The sequence below is a fragment of the Phodopus roborovskii genome, unplaced genomic scaffold (genome assembly GCF_943737965.1).
Source record: "Phodopus roborovskii unplaced genomic scaffold, PHOROB, whole genome shotgun sequence".
NCBI classification, from domain to species: Eukaryota; Metazoa; Chordata; class Mammalia; order Rodentia; family Cricetidae; genus Phodopus; species Phodopus roborovskii.
The window spans coordinates 15775747-15798020 of NW_026125444.1; the positions used below are offsets into that span (position 1 = coordinate 15775747).

The window sequence follows — 22274 nt, forward strand, 5'->3', positions numbered from 1 at the left end:
AGAGACATGTCACTATGATCAATTTATGCGGTGCCTGGTACTCGGAACCCACAGCCTAACATGCACTAGGCAAGTATTCTACCCACTGAGCCATACTGCCAATCTGGTTTCACATTTTTTAACTGGTTGAGGAGAGAAATCCAAAGAAGGAAAGTATTTTCAGACAGGAAACGTCTATGAAACTCAAACTTCACATTCCACAGCAGCTTGCCTGGAGTGCGGCCGTGCCCATTCACATATATGTCTCGTGGATCATCGTTTGTGCTGTGTCAGCAGAGCTGAGTGTTTACAAGACATTGAAGGCTCTTGGACTCAAAAGCATCAACCCTGTCCCTGTCCGCCATTGGCTGATGCCAGCTCTTGACAAGTCCTCTCTGAAGTGCCTCCCGGTTCCCTGAGGTGTTGTTGCTGGCACCCTGCTAACTGACCTGAGGGAACTTCCTCCAGAAAACACTTTGTCCTTTGTCACCTTCCTCTTCAGTATGAGGACTATGAAGGACGGGGTTCTATGTGACAGGAGCACTTGGAGATAAAGAGAAAAAAGGAAGGAAGAAAAGGCAGGAAGGAACAGAGTAGGAAGGACAAAGGAGGGATTTTCAAGTATAACTTCTAAGAAAGACAGTGATAGAACACTCACACATTTAGCTATTCTAAGAATGCATGCTTCAATTCTGGTCATGTTTTTTTTTTTTTTTTTTTTTAAACAACAGCACAGTTAGTCTTACTATTTATAAAGAAGACATAAGGATGTGTATTCATAAATAGATAAAGTGAACCATAGCTTTTCTAAAGTGAGATTCAATAGCTACCCAAATTTAACATCTTCCCATTTACACTGTAGGATTTGTTCAGCTCTTGTGGGGGGAAAAAGTTCTAAGTTTTTTTTTTTTTTGGAGATAGGGCCTCACTGTGAAACCTGGACTAAATTCAAACTCTCCAGCCCTCCAGCTTTACTTACCCTCCCACACTGAAATCCTGTACCAAAGCTCTTCCAGTCACCATGACCATTTTATGTCCCACTGGAAGGCCATACCTTCTTGTACTTTATATTATCTTTTTAAAAGATTTGCTTATTTTTATTTTATAAGTGTTTGCCTGTGTGTCTGTACTCTTGGAGACCAGAGAGGACGTTTGCCCTGGAACTGGAGTTACAGATGCTTGTGAGCTGCTGTGTAGGTGCCTGGAATCAAATCCAGGTCTTCTGCCACAGTAGCCGGAGCTCTTAACAGCTGAGCCATCTCTCTAGTTCCAATACCTCTTACATCTTTTAAAGTAGGCCTTACTGGAAAGGCCTTAAATCCCAGGGCATTTTCACTTTTATGCTACCCTATTATCCTCACAGAAAACCAGGAAGAAAATTCGGAGAGTTCCAAATCCCACAACCATTAAGAAATATGACAAAGACTTAACCTTACATCTCTGGCCTCAAGTCCAAAGCACCTTCCTGATGGTGGTTAACAGCTCAGGTTAAAGAGGGTGCCAGTTTGTTTTGTCAACTTGACACAAATCTATATACATCACGAAGAGGGAATCTCAAGGAATTGTTTCCTTCAGATTGGCTGCAGTCATGTCTGGGGGTATTGTCTTGATGTGATTGATGTGGGAGGGCTCTGCCCACGGTGGGTGGTGCCACCCTTGGGTAGGTGGTTCTGAGTAATATAGACCTTACACCAGTAAGCAACGTTCCTCCACTCCTGCCCGTTTCTGCATGAGCGCCTGCTCTGACTTCTCTCAATGATGAGTCCACCATTGGTCAGAATGTAGAAGTCAAATAGACCCTGTCCTCCCACAAGATGCTAGCTTTGGTCATGGTGCTTATCACAGTAATAGAAAGCAAACCAGGGTGAGGGTTATCCCGTCTTGCTGCTGCTGCTGGTCGGGCATGGTGTTGGATGCCGGCCGGCCTCGAAGACTCGCGGTGCTCAGGAGGAAGGTGACGGTAATGCTAACGCTGGCATACACGCTCAAGTGGGATGATGGTCTCAAAGGATCCCGGACATCAGCCTCCACTTGGAGGGATTCTGTGAGAGACAAGTTGCAGAACTTGAAACTAATTTACCCTATACAGGTAATGAACATTTTCCTGATCCAAGCAAGCATTATTGCTTTCAGCTAACGGTAAGCCCAGATGAGGGTTACTACCAGGGTGGAAAATTTCAGTTTGAAACTGAAGCTCCTGATGCCTACCTACTACATGGTGCCTCCCAAGGTGACATGCTTGACTAAAATCTGGCACCCCGGTGTCTCAGAAACAAGGGAAATATGTCTAAGTTTACTAAGAGAGCATTCAATTGATGGCACTGGCTGGGCTCCCACTAGGCCATTGAAGGATGTTTGGGGATTAAACTCAATTGAATTTTAATGATCCACTGAATATTGAAGCTGTTGAGCATCATTTACGAGACAAGGAGGGTTTCCAGGACAAAGTGGGTGAATACATCAAACGCTATGCCAGATGAAAGAGGAGAGATTGCAGGTCTGAGGACTGTCACAGTTGTCTCTGATGTGAAACAGCTCGAGGCAGCCCTCCTCCCCATCCTCATACTGTCAGCCCCTTGGGATTGTCCCAGTCTATCGACCACGTTGTCCTGAAGAAGACCATCCTCCTGACTACACAATGTGTCTGGACCTTGAGAGCATTGTCTGCTTCCCGTAACATGTTTACTGAAACTCTACTGTCTAGACTGTGGGATTCCTCTGAAGTTGTAATGAACTCACCATTGAGGATAGCGTTTGCTTACTTCCCCACCCCCCCCAACAAAACTGGTGTCCTATACAAGTGATGTAATGGCATGTTCGGTGTGACTGGCAGATTGACGATAAGAAACCCACTATAAACTGTGGAAAAAGAAAGGAGAAAGGCTACATTCTCTGACCCATTGCTATCCTGATGCCATCTGCCATTATGACCTCACAAAAGAACAAACTGAAAGGACTCCTGATCTTCAGTCTCCAAAACTGTGGGCTAAATAAATGTGTTATTCCTGACCTCGGGTGTCTTACTGTGCAATGGAAAATGGCTGCTGTGTCTTCCAGTAACTCGGGTTCAGGGGTCAGTGAGCATGGAGAAGTCAGTGGATTTGGCAGGATGCAGGGATAAGACTTCCCACTGAATCATGAAGCGTGCTCCTTGTCTGTCTGACTGTCATCACTGCTGTGACATGTGATCATGAGCCTAAGTCGCTGCTCACTGTGGAGAAATAAGTAAATACCATACCTAACTACATACAGGTAGCTGCAGCCTTCCACAGGGCTTCTGATCCACAGGGCACTCAAGGCAGAGGGAACACAGAACAGAAGCCAAGAGGTGGAATACTGCCACAAACCCCAGGGAGGGATGAGGGGGACAAAAACAAAGTCTGTTGTGCTATTGGGAAGAGAGCTAGAAGAGGGACTAAGGGTTATGAAAAGCCACAGATGCCAACCCAAAGCACCCCTAGTTCTTTGTAGGAAATAGCCACGGACAGTTTTTGAAAATGAGTGACCCGGGGTTAACTCTGTGCTTTAAAACATGGAGGAGTGTCAAAGTCAAAGGGGCAGCAGGGTTCCAGGACTGCAGCAGCCCAGGTACAGACAGTCCAAGCCAGAGCAGAGGGCATCGACCTGGAGAGAGAGGAGGGACGTCAGGCCGAAGAAGGTTTGGCAGGCAGGGTGTTAACGCAGAACTATCTCACTACAGGGTGTGATGCAAGGTACATTTGGAGCTTACTGGGCGTGTAGAGTGATATATGGTGACCTGAGAGTCGGGTGGGGTGGGGTGGGGGACAATGACAAGGTGTATAGTTGAGTATTCTTTAGTGGTTTCTTTCCTTGCTTTCTATATTTCCATTTTGCACTGAGCTATTCGGATAATGCAGTAAGCCCCGAATCTGTGTAAGTGTTGCCTCCCTCTCCATCTGTCTGGGTCACTGTTTCTGTGAAGAGACACAGTCACTAACTTATGGGAGGCAGTACTTAATCGGGGGCTGGCTTACAGTTTCAGAGGGCAAGGCCCTGGGCTCCAGCCCTTAGCAGGGCAAAACAATGCAACTGACTGCAAAACACCTATCCCTTTAACATTTCTGTTAGATTTGTTCATTTTATTGTATGCATGTTTTACCTGCATGTATGTCTGTGCACTGTGTGTGTGCTTGTGACCATGGAGGTCAGAAGAGGACATCAGATTCCCTGGAATTGAGTTCCAGATGGTTGTGAGCCACGATGTGGTCCTCTGCAAGAGCAACAAGCACCCTTAACTTCTCCAAGCCCCAAAGGAGGGTTTTTCTTAAAGATTTATCTTTTATTTTATTTATTTGTTTGTTGGTTGGTTTTTTGACACAGGGTTTCTCTGTATTGCTTTGGAGCTTGTCCTGGAACTCACTCTGTAGACCAGGCTGGCCTCAAACTCATAAAGATCTGCCTGCCTCTGCCTCCCAAGTGCTGGGATTAAAGGTGTGTGCTATCACCGCATGGCCTTAAAGATTTCTGTTCATTCTTTTATGTGAATGTCTTAAGGTTTCCATTGCTGTGAAGAGACACCATGACCATGGCAACTCCTATAAAGGAAAACATTTAAGTGGGTGGCTTACATTTTGAGTCCTTATCATCATGGTGGACATGGAGAAGTGCAGGCGGACACGGTGCTGGAGAAGTTGTCAAGTGTCCTTCATCCTAACTTGCAGGCAACAGGAAGTGGCCTGCCTCACTGGGCGTGGCTTGAACATAGATGAGCCCTCAAAGCCTGCCTCCACAGTGACACTCTTCCTCCACAACTCCATCTACTCCAATAAGGCCATGCCCCCATTAATGTCACTTCCTTTGGGCTTATGGGGCCGATACAGTCAAACTACCACCGTGTATGAGGTTTTTTGTCTGCTTGCTTGCTTTTTGTTTTGTCTGTATGTATATTTGTGCACTATGTGGCTGTCTGGTGCCTGTGGGGCTCAGAAGGCAGCACTGGATCCTCTGGTTGTGTGAACTACCGTGTAGGTGCTGGGAACCAAACCGAGGTCCTCCGCAGGAGCAAGTGCCCTTAAACCGCCAAGTCCACGTTTAATTGTGACCAATTTCATTCCACACTCTTTGCACTTTGCTCTGTTCCCCCTCCCTCCTCCAACATTTACATTCAAGAACCTTGCCCCAAATTGGGTGCTAATTCCCAGGGCAAGCCAGGAGTCAGGTACTTGGCAAATATACAACCACTCAGTGAATGGAATGGAATGGTGAGAGTTATAAAAAAGCAAGAATTGTGCCCCAAACATATTCTGGGAGAAGAGGAAGGACTCACAAGGTTTAGAAGAGAACAGAATCTTCTTTAGCCCAGAATATAAATAAGAACCCTGCCCACCTTCCTCTCCTCCGGGCTGTACCAGACTATTTTTTACAGACATTTCTTCTGTTATTCTCACTTGAATCCTCCTTATTCTTGTTTTTCCAAGAGAGGCCAAGGAGTTTCCGACAGTTTCAAGAGAGAAGTTCGGCCAACCCTCCCGCCAGCCTTTCCTACCCAAAGACAAAGCTGCCTATCTTGGTGGCCCGGCCCAATCACACCTCCCGGGACAAAACTATCCTACTCAGCGTCTAGTTGGACTTCATAGCCATTGTCAACAACTAGCAAAATAAGGTGAAAAGCGCCTGCCCCAGCCAGCGGGGCAAATCAGAACACACTCACACACACTCACACACACACACACACACACACACACACTCACACGCACACGCACGCACGCACGCACTCGCCCGCGGGCCAGCCAGGCTCCGCCCCATTGCTGCACGCTCCGCCCCCGTGTCCTAGCAACAGGTAAACAGTGCAAGGTTAGGCGGCGGCGGTGAGCGGGACGCAGGCGCTCCGCAGCGGGCTCCCGGGGTGCGGCGCGTCCCAGCGCCTGGAGTGGGCAGAGCCGGGCCTTTCGTACCAGCAGCTCGGTGGCTGACTGCTTGCTGAGCTCGCCCAGCTCCCCCGAAAGCATCTGCGCCTCCGCTCACCGCGAGGGCGTCTAACTGCGGCCACGGCCGGGGCAGGCGGCAACGCGACGGTGAGAGCGCAGCGGGGCCCCGGAGCGGGCGCGGGGACCTCGACGCCGGGAGTGGGGGCTGGGGTGCGGGGTCTGAATCTCGAGACTGGGGACTGGTGTTACAGTCGCCTGCTCTGATGAGAAAGACTTCCCCTCCCCACCCCATCCTCAGCCATTTACCTGTGGACAGACACTGACCTTGTTTGGTCCCTTCCTCTTTGCATAGTCTCTCCAACCTCCAAGTCTATTGGGCCGTTTGTTCTGCTTACAAACTCTCTAAGCCCTCAGCCTGCTCTCTCAGTATTTCTGCCTGTGCTGGCGTGATTCTGGACGCTCCTGGAACCCTTTCCCAGCATGGTTGTTTCATCAATGCATTTGTGATAAAGGGCAGGTGTCTTGTTCCGTCATTGGACTGAGCCTCCTGTGGACAGTCCTCTCCTCTGTGTGTGTAGGTACAGAGACAAGAACACAGAGAAAGTTGGAAATACTTGTTGAGTGAATGAAAAAGTCATCTTGAAATTGAGAACAACAGAAATACTTGTTTTCTGTGCTCTATACCAGCATTGCATCTATATTCATTCCTTTTCAGGTGGCTGTGACCAAACACCCGAAGAAACAATTTAACAGTTAAACTTACTCAGTTTACACTCACAAGTTTCAGTCCCTAGTAGTGACGAGGGCATGGCAGAGTTCCCGGCAATGGTCTGACCGTAGCTGCCCGCATGGCGGCAGGTCAGAAAGCAGAGAGAGCACGATCTCAAAGATGCAATCATAATGTGAAACGTTTGCTTTCCAAGAGAGAATGAAAATCAAGCCAGAGGCTGGGAGAAAATAATCTGACATCAGTATATGACAAAGGCCTACCTCCACACTAAAGAATGCTCTTACTGCATTCTCTCTTTGGAAAGCAAAGGTTTCACATTATGATTGCAAGCTTAGCAACTTGTTCTTCATGATGTTGTATCTTTTTCTGTTGCTGTAATTGAATACCGTGACAAAACTGAGAAAGGCTTTATTTTTTTGTTTACGGTTGCAAAGAAGATGGTCCTAGTGATGGGGAAGGCTTGGCTTCAGGAGTGTGAAGTCAGCTGGCCACCAGGAAAAGGGAGCAGCAAGTAGGCTCCAGCTGTAAAACCTCAAAGTCCACCCCACCCCACCCCACCCACCCCATCCCAAACAGCCCCACCAGCTGGAAACCAAGTGTCCAAACACACAGACCTACGGGGACATTTCAGAGCCAATACAGCACCTGGTTTGTGCTTCCAATAGGAATCTTTGCCAACTGAAGTTCATAACGGTCTCTAGAGGTTTTGTGACTTGAGATTTTATATTGAGGTCTGTGATGAGTTTTGAGGGTTTTTTGTTTGTTTGGTAAGGTTCAAGAATTAGTTGGTGTTCTTTGCTTTTGTGTTTTGCTGATGGACCTTCATTATTCCGGCACCATATACTATAGAGAGGGTAACCCTTATAGTGATGCTTTCCCTGAAAATGAGTTCCTCATATCCACGTGCATTTATTTCTGGACTCTATTCTGTTCCCCTGGTCTGTTTGTCTATCTTGACACCGCTAACACACTGTAGTCTGATAATGTAGCTTTATAAGGTAATATTAACCCTCCAACTTTGTCCTTCTTCAAAGTCCTTTGCATTTCTGTATGGATTTTGGAAATGTCTACGACACATGGGAATTTCGAATTAATACTTAAAGCCCTTATCTTACATCCTTCACAAGTCCGTCTAATTTTGGAATCAATTTTCCAAATTTTTAAATTACATTTAATTATTGATTTGTGTGTGCATATGCACACAGGGCATGGCACACACAGGGAGGTCAGAGGGTACCTTGCAAGAGTGAGTTCTCTCTACTTACTTACCATGTAAGACCTGGAGATTTAACTCAGCTTGTCTGGCTTAATGACAACTGTCCTTAGTTACTAAGCCAGCTCGCCCACCCCAATTTGCCAATTTCTAAAAATGTCAAGTTCAACTGAGCATAGTGGTACACAACTCTGATCCTAGCACTCAGGAAGCAGAGGTAGATGGATCTCTGAGTTAGAGGCCAGCCTGGTTTACATGGTGAGATCCTGCCTTAAAAACAAACAAACAAAAAAGTTAAAGATTCAGGCTGGAGAAATGGCTCAGGGGTTAAGAGCAGTGACTGCTCTTCCAGAGGTCCTGAGTTCAATTCCCAGCAACCACATGGTGGCGCACGGCCATCTGTAATGAGATTTGGTGCCCTCTTCTGGCCTGCAGGCAGACATGCAGTCAGAACTCTGTATACATAAAAAAGTTAAAAATTCATAACTTTGATATGAATTTTAGTTCTCAACCTATCTTAGTTAAGGTTTCTGTTGCTGTGAAGAGTCACCACAGCCCCACAACCCCCATAAAGGAAAACACTTAATTGGGTGGCTTACACTTTCAGAGGTTCAGTCCACTATCATCATGGCAGGGCACAGCAGCACACAGGCAGACATGGTGCTGGAGAAGGAGCTGAGTCTACGTCTTGATCCACAGTAACAGGAAGTGAGCTGTCAACCACACTGAGTGCAGCTTGAGCAATGGAGACCCCCTGAAGTGACACACTTCCTCCTACAAGGCCACTCCTACTCTCTCAAAGCCACACCTCTTAAAAATGACACTCCCTATGGGGGCCATTTTCTTTCAAACCACCAGACAGCCCATTTAAAGGTTAAGACCTGTGTACGTGCATACGTGTGCACACACATTTTGTTGCAGTTTTTTGAGGTAAGCCAAGTGCCATTGACATTCAAGAAAGTGTAAAATTATAGAAGAGCTGGGAGGTGGTGCACACCTTTAATCCCAGCACTAGGGAGGCTGAGGCAGGAGGATCTCTGAAGTCAAGGCCAGCCTGGTCTACAGAGTGAGTTCCAGGACAGCCAGGGCTACACAGAAACCATGTCTCAAAAAGACCAAAATAAATAGACAAATAAATGAGCCAACATTCAAAATCTTTTGTTTGCTTGTTTGTTTTCGAGACAGTTTCATTTTGAAGATGAATGATACTTGTCCACCTTGAAGCACAGCCCTCTGGTGATAAACATGATGGCAGGAATCATTTGCTAAAAAGTGCTTGCTTCAGTCTGTTGTCTTGTATCCACATCTCACTTAAATCTCATGACTGCTTGAGTAAAAAGTACTTGCATAACAAGTACCAAAATACATATGTGTCTCCTGTCTGTGTATCTTGTTTTAAATTTAATTTTTAGTATGCAACCCTCCAGAGATATTCAAGAATAGTTTGGTAAAATAAATCCCCATAGATCTGTGGTTTCTCTTCTTTGTAGGGTGCAGAGAGTACTGGCGAATCCCTAGTCTTTTATTTCATCTCTGCAGCTTCAATGTGCATCTCCGAGACATGTGCACACCAAATGCCATTATCAGACCTAACAGACAGGGTTCCCCGTTTTCCTCAAAAATGTCCTTTCAAAGCTTATGCAAATAAGAATGCAAGAAAGTGCCAAACAAAAAAGGGCATGGGTCACATTGGGTTTGGTTTCTTTAAATACAAACAGCTTAGTAAGCATCTGTCACATTAGATTGTGTTTGATTCTCCTGCTCCAGGCAAGCATTTTTTAAAAAATGATATGGAATATTTGTACATATTTGTGGGATGCAATACAATAATGTGATATATATAGACATAAAATCAGACTAATTAGCATTTCATTTCCTCCAACATTAATCAACTCTGTGTTGGGAACTTTCTGGCTCTTCTAGTTATTTTGAACCACAAACATGTTTGTTGTGGTAGTCTGGATTTTTTTTTTTTCCTTTTAGTCTTCCATTTCCCCTTAAAGTCAATAAGGAAATGTGGGAAATTACTTCAAGGCAGGGCTTGATGGCACACGCCTTTGATCCCAGCACTTGGGAGGCAAAGAGTCAGGTAGATCTCTGTGAGTTCAAGGCCAGCCTGGTCTAGATGGTCAGACCCTGTCTCCAAGAGGAAGGGGGGGGGTGAGAGGAAGGAAGGAAAAGAGAAAGGAAGGAAGGAAGGGAGGAAGGAAGGAAAGAAAGTAAAAAAGAAAGAAAAAAGGAAGGATGGAAGGAAGAAGAAAATCACATCAAAGTGATAGAAACTAATTTTCTCCCCTTGGTTGCTCTTGTCTTTAAAAGTCAGGTAAAGGGAAGAAAGGGAAAGTCCGGGTGAAGACCTTCGGGAAGAAGCAGAAGCCTAAGAAGCCGGAAGCTGACATCCTTAGCCCTGCGGCCATGCTGAACCTCTACTACATTGCCCACAATGTTGCCGACTGCCTGTATCTTCGAGGCTTCCCTTGGCCAGGCGCTCCCAAAGGGAAAAGGGGGAAGAACAAGATTTAAGTGAAAAGAACAGAAGGTGGGAGAAAGCACTCAGGATAACTCAAAGACGGCAGGCAATATAGACTTACTAAAGACAAGGCAACCAGAAGCACAGAGCCGGTAAACTCCTCTGTGGTAAATGACAGAGCAATGCACCTTTATGTCACAGCTAAGCCAGGCACTAGATGGCTTCACTTTGGTTTTTCAGAGGTAATCAGGAAAACCAAACCCAAGCGGTGCTTAAAGGTAACAACAACATTGGTAGTGATTTTTATGGTATTATAATCATAGTTCTGGACCTGAATTAAACCTTGTTCTCAGAAGGCAGCTCCAGTTTGCAATGAGTCATTTTCTTTTGCAAGAAGATGTTTAGAGAGGGCAGGGCAGAAAGCACAGGTCTACCTTGTGAACAACGTCCTCTTGGGCTTTTTCTGCTGTGCTTTGGTTTTGATTTTTTTTTTTTTTTTTTTTTTTTTGCTTTTGTTTTCAATGCTGGGGATGAGCCTGGGGCCTCTACTCAGGAAGAGCTCTGCCATTAAGTTACCCTTAATCCTTCCCTTTTTCGATGAAGTGGAAAATAAATAATTTGTTTTTATTATTTTCTGCTTAGCAGTCTTTAATTTGAATTAACTACAAACTCCAGGGGAGACTAAAATTGTTAGAAGTGTTCTAATCTTCCCAGGTATGCAAGCCCATGACTGACACAATCTGGGGCCAAGAAAATGGCTCTGGATATAGTGCTTGCCATGAGTTTGATCCCCAGCATCCCCCATGCAACCCGGCACTGTGGTGCATGCTTGTAGCCCTGGCACTGCGGACATCCCGTGCCTGTGACAGGAGGATCCTGGGGTTTTTCTGGTCACTCAGGGTCAGTGAGCTCTGGGTTCAGTGAGAGACCCTGGAGGAAGCAATTAAGGAAGATACCAATGTCAGTCGGTGGCCTCTGTACACATGCACCTGCACACTCGGACATGGGTACAGGAAGGAGAACACACCAGAATAAGTTTTACGTCCCATGTGGCAGAGGCCTGAGGAACGATCTTTAAAGAAGGAGGACTTTTTTCCACTCACGGTGTCAGAGGCTGGCTCCTTTATTTTGGGAATGAGACAGGGCAGACTAACACACTGAGAACATGCGGCAGAAGAGGCTGACCATCTTACAGTTGCCAGGGAGGGCAAACCAAGGCAGAGAGGGGCCAGGGACCAAACACTTTTCTTCCTTCATGTCTTCCCTGAAGCAGGGCTCTCACTGTGTAGTTTAGCCAGCCCAGAACTCACAGTGTAGACCAGACTAGCCTAGAACTCAGAGATCTGTCTACCTTTGTCTCCTGGATGCGCATCATTATACCAGACTAAGACACACTTTTCAAAAACAAGCCTCCAGTAACCTACTTACTCCAAGCAGGCCCTGCCTCCTACAGTTTCCGCCAACTTCACAGTTCAGCCACGCCTCCATTAGTGTGGATTAATTTACTGATAAGATTATAGCCCTAGTGATCCAGTCATCTGTGATTAGTACTGCACCACAGCTAGACCTCCACTACATGAATCATTGTGGAACATTCCAGGCTTAACCCTGGCATCCTGCCCTTAGTCCCCAAAGACTCAAGATGTTAAAGGACATTTGAGAATCCCCCAAATTCTCACAAGTTTCCAGGACTGCCCAAAAATCTAAGTCCAAGTCTCTGAGACTCGAGTCCCTAGCTGTGAGTCCCTGAAAATATGAAAAACAAGTTACAGATTTCAAAGGCCTTGACACCCCAACCATGGCACTTGGAAAGAGGCAGTTGCAGGTGTAGGTGGTGTCCCTGATTCATCACTCCGTACTTGCTGTCTTAGGTTTCCATTGCTGTGAAGAGACACCGTGACCACAGCAACTCTTAGAAAGGAAAACATTTGATTGGGTGGCTCACTTACATTTCAGAGGTTCAGTCCATTCTCATCATGGTTGGGAGCATGGTGGCATGCCGGCAGACGTGGTGCTGGAGTAGTGGCTGAGACAGGTAACAGGACAGCAGTTAACAGGAAGTCAACTTGAGACACTGGGCAATATCCTGAGCATGGCAAACCTCAACACTGGCCCCCACAATGACACACTTCCTCCAACAAGGCCATACCCACAAAGTCACCCCTCCCAATAGCGCCGCTCCCTATGAGGTTATGGGGGTCAATTACATTCAAACGATCACACTTGCCCCCTGCCCTGCCTTCCTGTGCTTTACAGGTCCTGTGCTCAAAGCCAGCTCACTCCAGGCAAGCACCATGGTAGAACAGACACATTCCACTTTGAGTTATGTTGCCTTGAGGGTGACAGAGGTTTATGAAGTTTGCCAAAGGAGGATGCAGCCCGGGACAGATGTCAGAGTCCCTGCGCTGGAGAACTTGAGTGCACCTGACCCTTGTGAGTTGGTAGTGGATGCAACCCATCTACCTGAGCACAAGCAACACAAGCCCAAGACCGGCTGCCAAGGGGGTACTTCTGTGGAGAAGCAGACTGTCCTTTGAAACCAGGACTATCTTTCAGGTGCTGGGGATTGCTGTATTCACTCTAGTGACTCATTCACCTGTCATTCAAACCTGTCAAAGAACAGACTGCTGGATGCTCATCCGGGGGGAAGCATGTACCGAAGGATGTGTCTTGCACGGGCTCCCAGGTCAATGCTGCCTAACCAACTTGGCGCTAAAATGCTCATTGAGTCTATGAACTTGTGGGATGCTTAATGACCTTGGGTGCCTCCCTTGGATGCAGGAGTTTGTATTAGAGCAGCGTGTGTTCTGGAACACTGGGGAGACTCCCACCCATTGTTAGGTACAGCATGGACAACGGTGTTTAGGGAGCTGGGGAAACGTGAAGGTCAGCAGACATTCAGAGACCGATAAATCCACCTGGAGGTAAGAAGGGATGGGAACAATGACTACAGGAGACTGTCTGTTTGGAAGGGGGAAAGATGTGGCAATCGCATGTGCATGGGGACGCTTTACGATCGAAGTTCCCCACTCAAAACTGATGGCCTATAGTGAACAAGACAGGCAATGGCAAATGCCAAATTAGGAGGAACTAACATCCTCAGATGTCACCAAAAGATTGTAAGCGGTTCAGCTACTGCAACACACTTTGACGTGGGCTGGTTAGGGAGGCACCTCTACCAACGCCGGCAACCTGAGTTCCAGAGACCCAAAGATTAGGAGAGATCAGCATTCCCTCTCAATTGTGTCCCCTCCCACACTGGCATGTGCATACCCACACATACACTGTTAATAAATGCTTTAAAAGAAAACAGATTGACAGTCTCTGGACATTGTGAGTAGAGTTATTGTGTGGGCAATGGTTTTACTGCCTATACGTGCTCCACAAGCAACTACTCCAGGCATGCATTCTTTTCATAATAAAAAGACCCAGAAGACAAGTATTTGTTAAAGGAATGACTCGTGGATGAGCAGTACGGGAGCAGAGGAGGGAACCAGGTCCATATATGCTGTGTCCCGCAAAAGCTCTGTGCTCTAGCTTTCCTTCCTGAGCCACCAAGCAAGGTGTCCCAGAGCCATGGGGACACCACAGGAAGCATGGCTCTCTCCTTACCTGTCACAATTCTTCTAGCAAATCCACCCGCAGTGACTGTCCTGACCTGTGTTTAGACCATCCAAGCAACTTAGAACTCGGCACTTTCACTAGAGTTTGTAAAGAGAAAGTGTGCTTCTGATTTCTTGGCTAAAAAAGAAAGTGATGATGGAGGTTTTGCTTTCTGCCCTCTGCCTCTCAAGGAGTCCTCAGGAAAGCCCTCATCAGATGCCACGGCTTGGATCTTCGCTTCTAAGCCTGTAAGAAATAAGTTTCTGTTATTTATAATTGCCCAGATTCTGGTATTCTGTGGTAGCAATGCCGCGAACTAATCTACCAAATAACCTAAGACCATTTTTAGATATGTAACTAAGGGGATTGAAATCAGGGAGTCAGAAATGTGCCCATGCTCACAGAACCACTATCCACACAGTCAGAAGGGAAGAAATCACCCCTATCTATTCTTAATGAATAATCAAAAGGTGGTAGAATATTTGCTCTTAAAAAATGAATGAAATTCTGAGAGTATAGCATGGATGAGCCTTAAACATGTATGGACTGTAAACTTTTTCTTCCCCTAAGCTGGTTTTGGTCAGGGTTTTATCACAGGGACAGAAAGCAAGCTAGGACAAACTAGGTCATTGTCAACTACACAATGAGTTGGAGGGCCTGCTTGCGCTACAAGAGACCTTCTCTCAAAGCAGCATAAAGTTGTGCTAACTTTATCCTAACAGCCATAAGATAAATCACTAAGGAAGAAAAGTTAGTAACTTGTATCATCTCATGCTCATACAGCAATCTGTTTAGAGACAGGCTCTCACTACATAGGCCCAGCTGTCCTGGGACTGACTACATCAACCACGCTGGCTGTAGAATCAGAAGATCTACTTGTCTCTGCCTCCTAAGTGCTGGGGGTTCAAGGTATGCGCCATCACACCTGGAAAAAATCCAAACTATCAGTTGACTCTCATATGCATTAGGTACTGGCTCAGTGTTAGGAAAATCAGTGTACTCAAACTCCTGTTATCTTTTTTCCCTTCAGCGCCAGAAACAACCCAGGGCTCTGGCAAGCATCTAGCGATATTCCCAGCCTTGACTCTGATCTTTGCAGCCACTTTCCATTTCCAGGCTTTCACAAGTACTCAGGTCCTCTGGAAGAGCAATACAAGCTCCTAACTGCTGAGCCATCTCTCCAGCCCCAATTTTACTTAGACATATTATGTTTTTCACTTAACATTATGAATATATATGAATATGTGTGTATATACACATACATTATATATATATATATATAGAGAGAGAGAGAGAGAGAGAGAGAGAGAGAGAGAGAGAGAGAGAGAACACATTGACATGGACTGAGGGGTAACTTTCAGATGCTGAACTGAATATGTTCATGCTATTATCAATGTTTTCACGTTTATTCTTGTCTGCAGTAGGGCCCTGCATGGACCCCCGAGGCACCCTTAGCAAGCCTGAGCTGATGGCTGGAACATTCTGCAGTCTCGGCTGGAACATCTTGCCCCAGAGTTGTACTGGTTCTCTGCCTGATTTGCTAACACACGTCTGCTGGGGAGGAGCTAACCCGAGAACTTGCACACTTGACCCTGGATTGTTTTCCACTGTGCTGTGAGTCAGTATATAAGCCCGCTCCTTCCCCTCAATAAACGGCATTCGGCATTCTGGTTGTGAATGGCCCGCTGTCTTGTCTCTTGTTTAAATCTCTAGACCTTCACCGGATTAGTGAAACAAATTGTACCGCGGACGCTACAGTCTCCTTCACAGGGTCTTAGTGGCTGCAAATACCGCTCAGTTGATATTGTAATTTGCCCAGTTATTTTGTGTTTCCAATTTTAATGGATTCTTTCTGCTGTTTTGGTTTTATTGTTATTATTATTATTAAGTTATTAAGCATCAGATCTCATCATGTAGCCCGATCTGGCCTCAATCTCTCCATCCTATGCCCCAGCTTCCTAAGGGCTGAAATTGTAGGTATGTGTCATTATTCCGGGTTCATTGTTACTTTAATTTTTGAGAATAAATTCTCATACTTAGGATTGTTGAATCAACATAAAATCCTTCTATGGGGCTAGGAATGGATTTATAGGACTGCTGGCAATGTCTCAAGTGTCATCCTTTTAGCCTGGCGGGTGTGTGACGGGGTAAGGCAGGGCAGCAGTCCGATGAGCAGCAGAGGCAGGGTCTCCTGGTACCCTTCTGTTGTTTGACTTTGCCCAGATGTGGGACCGCATTCAGTGCTTAGGATTCAGGTACCTTTATAAAGAGTACACTCTGTGTCTTGAAGGTCAAGCTCGGGTAGAAGCACATAGTACCTGTATCACATCCACAGTCCTCAAGAACGATAGATGTGTGACCTCGGGAAGGTTGCCTAACTATCTGTAGCAAGGCGGACTCAGGAAAACAGACCCCTACTTGAGAGGTATTATGAGGATTAAATGAGATGAGGCACGTGATGTGTTCAGCCTATTGCCTGTCCTGTGATCAACACACCAGGTGTGCACATTCCATCAGTAGGATTCACTAAAATATGTGTAGGTGACGGGCTGCTAGTCACACTGTGGGTTTAGCTTTTTTTTTTTTTTTTTTCTCCCTATCTCCAATTTTGTTCCCACACACAAACCTCGTGAGTTTAGCTGATTTTAAATCGTCAGCTGAAACTTAATTCTGAACACGAAAATGGAAAGCTTGAAGAACTAACAGTTTTGACCGTAGAGAATTCTGCAAACGCACAAGCTACGCCCTTGAACCCAAAGGCTGCGAAAGAGAGAAGGGATGAGCCGAACATGACCCGGAAAGTGGGTGCCATCCGGTCCGCTGGAGGAGGAAGACTGTGGGAATTCAGGGCTAGGTCCCGCTAGTCATGAAACCCAGTCTCAGCACCTGCATAACAGGCAGGCGAGGGAGCGCTGGCCTGCAATTCCAGCATGAGGCAGCCGGACGACTGCTTTGAATTCTAGGGCATCCAGAGCTACCCAGTGAAGCCATGCTTAAAACAAAACTCCACCCAATTGAATAAAACAAAATCTTAAAAAAAAACAAGAAAAATAACTCAGCCCTTACTGAATCTAAAGTCACAATTAATACAGCAACTGACTCTTTTTATTAAAAAAAAAGTTAGCAAATAAATAAAACATCTTTTGGGGGTTTTGTTTTGATTTCTTTTCATACAGGATCTCGTATAGACCAGGCTGGCCTCAAAATGACGGTGAAGTCCTGCCCTGCCTGCCCACACTCTGTTTATGGTAGGGGTCAAGCCCGGGCCTTCTGTGTGCTAGGCAAACATTCTACCTCCTGGACCACACCCCCGGCTTCATAAGATGTGTTTCATTCAAGACAAAATTCAACAACAAATAGAATGAAACCCTAGCCTACTAGCCTCTAGATCCCACTATCTTGGTTCGTAGGTTCTCCGAGCCAATCTGAGGCTGTCTCTGTGGGCCTGGAAGATAAGTACCAACATTCACTTTGTGTAATACCATTCCTGTTCTCATGGTAACGGACGCCCATCAGCACCAAAATATATAAATGGCACCCCAGCAGTGTGAGGATGTTACCCCGACAACTGGAGTTTAGAGTTTACATTTTTGAAGGCTCGTGGGAAGGCTTAATTTCACTTTCTTCCAGAAAGCCTGTGGGGAGTGAATACTCAGGGAGAACTATAGATGCTTATTTAGCCTTTGTGGAATTCAAAGTGTGCACCCATAACCCCAGTGCTGTGCAGGGTAGGAACAGGGAACCCCAGGATTGCTGGCCGATTGCCTATCCAGTTCAGTGAGGTACAGATGGAGATAGATCAGAACACTGTGTCTGTCCTGCACATACTGCATGTCCACACCATCAGCAGCAGCAGCAGCAGCAGCAGCAGCAGCAACAACAACAACAACAACACACACACACACACACACACACACACACACACACACCCCTAAAAGCCATTCTTTAAAAACCAGCCGAATGGGCCTTTACTGTTACTGCATCAGCAAGCATGACTCCACTGCAGGGTGACTGTCCGGGCAGCACAGCCCACATAGCCAGCCTTCTTCATTCTTGTTTGTTTCAACAGCCAGAGGGACTCTTGACTGTCACCTGAAATGTCTTCATTGGTCACTGAGTGAGGAGCTTCCCAGCCTGCTCCAGGGTGCTCTCAGAGGCAGGCATGGGTAGCCAGAGACAGAGGCCCCCATAGACAAGCTCTACACCGCTTCTTTTCCTTACCAAGAAGTCCCTCGTCCAAGGCCGCAGAGCAGCAAGGGATGTTTGGAGTGACACAGGCCTGGGAGAGGGATGTTGTGTAGACTGTCGCATAAAATCCAAAAGGACAAACTCCTAGTGGAAAATAGGAGGTCACCAGAACTAGGGAAGAGAAAGTTTGTTAAAAAAGTGTCAGTTAAACAAGAGGAATTTCTGAGATTCCATAGCAAGATGTCATTAATCACATTTCATGTAATAGAGCAAACTTCATAAGGCTCACAAAAATTATATGACAATATGTTATTTATCTTAATCTCATAAGTTTCATTTTACACACATAGGAAATCGTATGATAGCCAATTTTAAATATTAAACGTGTGTGTGTGTGTGTGTGTGTTGCATTTGGGTCTTAAGTTATGATGTTTGTTCAATTTTGAGTTTATTTTCAGTGTATGTGTTGGGGGTGTACGTGTACATAACACGCATGCAGGTGCTGGTGGACACCAGAAAGGGACTGGGGTTACAGGCTGTTGTGAGCCTTCCAACATGGGTGCTCCTACCTGAGCTCTGGAAGATCGAATGTGATTTTAACCACTGACCCAAATTGAGGGTTTTTTGTTTTGTTTTTTTCATGCAAAGATGGTTCAGCTTCATTCTTTGTTGTTGTTTGTTTTAGTTTGTGTTGATTTCTTACTTTACTGGTATGGGTGTTTTACCTGCCCATCTCTATGTACCCTGCACGTGTGCCTGGTGAAGGCAGAAGGGGGCATCAGATCCCGTGGGAAGTGCAAGACAGATGATTGTGAATCTTGGGAATCGAACCTGGGTCCTCTGGGAGAGTAGGCGGTGCTCTTAAACACGACTTCATTTATTTTGCATGTGGTATCTGTTTCCCCAGTGTCATTTGTTGAAGACTCCTCTTTCTCCGTTGGTGCCTCGGAGGCATCATCGCACACACGAGGCCTTGTTTCTGGTTCTCAGTTCCACCCCACTGGGCCTGTCTTTCTGTCGGTGCTGATTTAGAGGTGCGCACCACCACCCTCCAGCCTGGCCTTTTCTCGCTCTTCCCATTCGTGCAGCTCCGCCCTCAGTGTGACCTCTCCAGAGCCGCCTCCTCCGAGTCCTGTCCCGCTGGGATCGGGATTTCAGCCTAGGAGTTTGGGGGCAATGTAAGCACAAACCCCACAAAGAGGTTACCCTTGCGGTCCCAGGAGGCAGGAATGGCTTCGCCGCGGGACCGGTAGCTGTGGTACTATCAAGGGAGGGTTCTGCAGGTGAAAATGGTCACTTAAAGGATGCTCTCCAAGAATGCTGGCAAGAGCCCAACAGCCCCAACACGGGCTGCCCCTCCAGACCCAGTCATTTGTGGGATGGAGATGCTCTTATAAAAAGTGGTTACCCCAATGTCCCCTGGAAGCTCCTGCTGTTACCCCAATGTCCCCTGGAAGCTCCTGCTGTTACCCCAATGTCCCCTGGAAGCTCGTGCTGTTACCCCAATGTCCCCTGGAAGCTCGTGCTGTTACCCCAGTGTCCCCTGGAAGCTCGTGCTGTTACCCCAATGTCCCCTGGAAGCTCCTGCTGTTACCCCAATGTCCCCTGGAAGCTCCTGCTGTTACCCCAATGTCCCCTGGAAGCTCCTGCTGTTACCCCAATGTCCCTTGGAAGCTCGTGCTGTTACCCCAATGTCCCCTGGAAGCTCCTGCTGTTACCCCAATGTCCCCTGGAAGCTCCTGCTGTTACCCCAATGTCCCCTGGAAGCTCCTGCTGTTACCCCAATGTCCCCTGGAAGCTCGTGCTGTTACCCCAATGTCCCCTGGAAGCTCCTGCTGTTACCCCAATGTCCCCTGGAAGCTTCTGCTGTTACCCCAGTGTCCCCTGGAAGCTTCTGCTGTTACCCCAATGTCCCCTGGAAGCTCCTGCTGTTACCCCAGTGTCCCCTGGAAGCTCGTGCTGTTACCCCAATGTCCCCTGGAAGCTCCTGCTGTTACCCCAATGTCCCCTGGAAGCTCGTGCTGTTACCCCAATGTCCCCTGGAAGCTCCTGCTGTTACCCCAATGTCCCTTGGAAGCTCGTGCTGTTACCCCAATGTCCCCTGGAAGCTCCTGCTGTTACCCCAATGTCCCCTGGAAGCTCCTGCTGTTACCCCAATGTCCCCTGGAAGCTCCTGCTGTTACCCCAATGTCCCTTGGAAGCTCGTGCTGTTACCCCAATGTCCCCTGGAAGCTCCTGCTGTTACCCCAATGTCCCCTGGAAGCTCCTGCTGTTACCCCAATGTCCCCTGGAAGCTCCTGCTGTTACCCCAATGTCCCCTGGAAGCTCCTGCTGTTACCCCAATGTCCCCTGGAAGCTCGTGCTGTTACCCCCAATGTCCCCTGGAAGCTCGTGCTGTTACCCCAATGTCCCCTGGAAGCTCCTGCTGTTACCCCAATGTCCCCTGGAAGCTCCTGCTGTTACCCCAATGTCCCCTGGAAGCGCGTGCTGTTACCCCAATGTCCCCTGGAAGCGCGTGCTGTTACCCCAATGTCCCCTGGAAGCTTCTGCTGTTACCCCAGTGTCCCCTGGAAGCTTCTGCTGTTACCCCAATGTCCCCTGGAAGCTCCTGCTGTTACCCCAATGTCCCCTGGAAGCTCCTGCCCACTCTTCAGGGCTGGGCCCCTTCTCTGGGTAACTACCACCCTCACAGGCCGAATGAGGCCTCCTTTGAGCTCCCACACTCTGCCCCTTCTGTGATGTTCTTTGTTTCCCCTGCCGTTTCACAGGAAAAGCCATCTCCCGATTGCCTATCCTCTTGGAATTAGAAAGTTTCAAACCTTTGGTGACCGGGAAACAGTGGCCAGCATGCCACCGAACCTGGGTGGTGGCAACTGCCTGCCAACCACAGCTGCTTGTGTTTTACAGCCTGCCACACACTTTTGGCAAACTGACCTAGTCATAAAAAATAATAAGGCACGTTTAGAAGGTACAGAAAAATAAAAGTGAAAAAAAAAAACCATTTTAAAAGCCCCCTATAATCTTGCCACCCAGGGGCAGTCCCTGTTAGCATTTTGATATGTTTCCTTCCTGGCTTTAAGTACATTTTTCTATAGTTGACATCACCCTATACATAATTTCATGCTAATCTCTTCACTTACAACAGTATTTTCCCATATCGTTAAATTTTGTTGAGGATTGTATTTTTCTTACAATAAGAGGGCTTTAAGGGTGCTCAGCTTGCTTGCTTGCTTGCTGAGCGAGCCTCTCCTGTCCCTGATTAGTCTTGAACTTGCTGCAGCTGGCGATGGCCTTGGATTCCTGCCTCCACCCACTCATGACAGCAGCAGCCTCAGCTCCACACCAGCATTTTCAGTATTGTTTGTGTTTGTGTTTGGGACAGGGTTTCTCTGTGTGGCTCTGGAGCCTGTCCTGGCACTCACTCTGTAGATCAGGCTGGCCTCGAACTCACAGAGAGCTGAAGGCTTCTGCCCTCCGAGTGCTCTGTGTGCACCACCACACAGCAGCTCACAAATACCCAGTTCTAGCCAGGTGGTGGTGGCACACGCCTTTAATCACAGCACTCAGGAGGCAGCACTCAGTAGGCAGAGGCAGGTGGATCGCTGTGAGTTCGAGACCAGCCTGGTCTACAAGAGCTAGTTCCAGGACAGCTTCTAAAGCCACTGAGAAACCCTGCCTCAAAAAACAATAAAACAAACAAACAAAAAAATCCTCTCCTCACTTCTGAACGAACCAGGCACCAGCGATGTGGTCACACACACTCACACGCTCACTCACACGCACTCACACGCGCTCACACGCGCTCACACACTCTCACACACTCACACTCCACACACCCACACACACTCTCACACTCACATGCACTCACACACTCACACGCTCACTCACATGCTCTCACACGCTCACACGCACACTCACACACTCACACGCACTCTCACACGCTCACACACGCTCACACACGCTCACACACACACACACCCATAAAGTAAAAACTCTTTTAGAAAAATATTGAGAGTTATACAGGCATGGTGCACATGGTGATATACACTTAGAAACCATCATGGGAAGCATGAGACTCACTCTCAAAACTATAAAGAAATAGGATTGTGCTGGCTGTGCTGGCACACGTCTTTAGTCACAGCTCTATGGAGGCAGGAGGATCTCTGTGAGCTAAAGATCAGCCTGGTGCACAGAGCGAGTGCC

General features: G+C 47.1%; 1 long non-coding RNA gene and 1 pseudogene across 1 annotated transcript; both read left to right on the forward strand.

Annotated features, from left to right (window-relative positions):
- The first annotated feature begins 1942 nt into the window (after positions 1 to 1942).
- LOC127215471 (NEDD8-conjugating enzyme UBE2F-like) lies at positions 1943 to 2459 on the forward strand (annotated as a pseudogene).
- A 3389-nt stretch (positions 2460 to 5848) lies between these two features.
- LOC127215397 (uncharacterized) lies at positions 5849 to 10639 on the forward strand. Its single transcript, XR_007833944.1, has 2 exons — positions 5849 to 6014; positions 10130 to 10639. It is a non-coding gene; the product is annotated as an uncharacterized LOC127215397 (long non-coding RNA).
- Positions 10640 to 22274: the final 11635 nt, after the last annotated feature.